Here is a 2,751-nt window from a genome sequence, read left to right on the forward strand (position 1 = left end):
CCAATGAGAGAAAAGGTTACTTCCCCCCTCATGCTCCCCTGACCACTACCTCTGCCAGATCCTGTCATGTGCTAGACAGAGAAGACAAAGCAAAAACGGCAGCCAGCAGAAAAACCACTTCTCACTCTTGCCCAGCTTCTGAATCCCAAATGCTCAACCAGACTTCAGTGGTGCTATTAGGCTGCGGTCAAGCCCCCAGCCCTGGTCATGATTCATGGGCAGAGTTGGTGTGAGTGTCGTACCCATGGTTATAAAGCAACACATTGGAGGTGGCAATGGTGTCTCAGTGGCATGATCGCAAAGCCTATTCTAGAAGCCCTCTTTCTTTAGACAACAAAAGAAACAATACAATTACAGCTTTCCTTACAGTCTCATTCTGAACTTACTCTCTGATCACCTCAATTGAATGTGAACTCCCACTTTAAACAACCTCCTCCAAAAGAGAAAATTGAGGTCCACTGAGGTCAGTGATCTGCCTGACTTCACCCAGTCAATAAGGGTTGGAGCCAGAATTACAAGCAAGAGGAGAAAAAACTGTGTCTAGAAACACAGATTTAAAGACGGCTGTGGCATGTGGGAACATGAAGGGCCTGGTTGCTCTAATAACCAGGTCTGGCCATGGTAGAGCAGCTGGAGGGGCGAGAGGCCACTGCTTGCTTCTGGACCTGCCTAACTTCGATGGGGAGGCCCAAGCCAAGCAGTTAGTGAAGAGGTGCACCTTCGCCCCAGCTGACCTGACCTCAGAGAAGGACGTGCAAGCAGCCCTGACTTTAGCAAAAGAAAGATTTGGCCACGTGGATGTGCGGCAGTCAACTGTGCAGGCATTGAAGTGGCCATTAAGACATACGACTTCAAGAACAATCAGGTCCATACCTTGGAGGACTTCCAGCAAGTTCTTAATGTAATCTCACAGGTATCTTTAATGTGATCCACCTGGTGGCTGGTGAGATGGGCCAGAATGAACCAGACCAGGGAGGCCAATGTGGGGTCATCATCAACACTGCCAGCACTGGCTGCCTTTGAGGGCCAGGCTGGACAGGCTGCTTACTCTGCTTCCAAGGGGGTCATAGTAGGCATGACACTGCCCATTGCTCCGCCTCTAGTTCCCACAGGCATCCAAGTGACAGCCACTGCTCCAGGCCTATCTGGCGCCCTGCTGCTGACCTGCCTCCCAGAAGAGTGCGAGACTTGTAGGCCAGCCAGGTGTCCTTCCCCAGCTGAATGGGTGACCCTGCTGAGTATGGGCGTCTGATTTAAGCCATCATCAAGAACCCACTCATCAGTTTGTTTCCCAGAGTCCACAGTCTCTCATGGTTCGTCTCCCTCTCTGTTTTGGGGGAGGGGGTACTAGCCCTGTGATGGGTATTAAGGAGGGCACATATTGCATGGAGCACTGGGTGTTATATATAAACAATGAATCATGGAACACGACATCAAAAACTAATGACGTACTGTATGGTGACTAACATAATAATATATATATTATACCAAAAAAAAAAAAAAGAACCCACTCATCAATGGAGAGGTCATGCCACTAGACGCGGCCATCCACATGCAGCCTTGAAGGGAGAGGGCAGAGAAAACAAATGCTCTTCTGCCCTTCCTTCCCTGGAGCACTGTCCTGCAGCTTGGGAGGAAGTCCAATAGCCATTTTGTAATTCTGCCCAACAGTCACACTCTGTGCCTAATAAAGTCTCTAATTCTCACACACAAAAAAAAATATTTAAAAAGATGCAAACAAACAAACAAACGAAACACAGATCTAAATACACACTGAACACAACCATAGAAGGAGTAGCCAGCACAGAGGCTGACTTGGAGTGGGCATCCAAAAATTATTTCCTTTCCTCCTATAGAAAAGTTAAATATTCTGGTCAATCGGTGGTTCTCTCATATTGCAGGACTCTTCCATCAGCAGAAATCGTCATCCCCACAGATTATGGCAACCACCACAACAATACTACTTGCCACTCTTTACTTAATTGCCATTGTCTAACCAGATATCATTCTCAAAGCTTTAAATACAATGTAATCCCAACTGACCAAAGAAAGGGAAAAATCACGAAAAGGAAAATCACCCCACTCATACTGACAACCAGAAACACAACGAATGAGTTCTCCCAGGCTGGGGCCAAATCCCATATGTTAAGGGTCAGATGACCACATAATTAATCACCCAAAACAGGACAAACTTCAGAACGAAAGGACATGCTGTTAATAATTACTTGGGGATAATGTGCAGACACCAGGACTTACTGTCCTGGACAAATTAGAACATACAATTACCCTAGTTTCCCAACTCAAGTTCCAAGTCCCAAGAATCCAATTCACTTTTTTTCGGGGAGTAACCATGGGCAAAGAAAAAGAGAGACATCTTTGGTGGAATACTTTGTGATTCTAGGCCCTGAACACTTTCGAAGAGAAGCTTGTGGCACACGTCATTGAGGGGATAATGGAATTTAAACCTCCAAGCCTACAGAGATACCTATACCCTGGCTCACTTCCACTCTGGCCAATAACTCTTTTCCCACTTTGGGATCTGTGTACATGCTGTTTTCCATTCCTGAAATGCTCTTTCCACCACCCACAAAACTTTTTTTTTTTTTTAAAGATTTTATTTATTTATGTGACAGAGAGACAGCCAGCGAGAGAGGGAACACAGCAGGGGGAGTGGGAGAGGAAGAAGCAGGCTCCTAGCAGAGGAGCCCGATGTGGGACTTGATCCCGGTACGCCGGGATCACGCCCTGAGC

General features: G+C 46.7%; 1 pseudogene; it reads left to right on the top strand.

Annotated features, from left to right (window-relative positions):
• The first annotated feature begins 581 nt into the window (after window positions 1–581).
• LOC113252672 (3-hydroxyacyl-CoA dehydrogenase type-2-like) lies at window positions 582–1,996 on the top strand (annotated as a pseudogene).
• Window positions 1,997–2,751: the final 755 nt, after the last annotated feature.

Source organism: Ursus arctos, unplaced genomic scaffold, assembly GCF_023065955.2.
Source record: "Ursus arctos isolate Adak ecotype North America unplaced genomic scaffold, UrsArc2.0 scaffold_6, whole genome shotgun sequence".
NCBI classification, from domain to species: Eukaryota; Metazoa; Chordata; class Mammalia; order Carnivora; family Ursidae; genus Ursus; species Ursus arctos.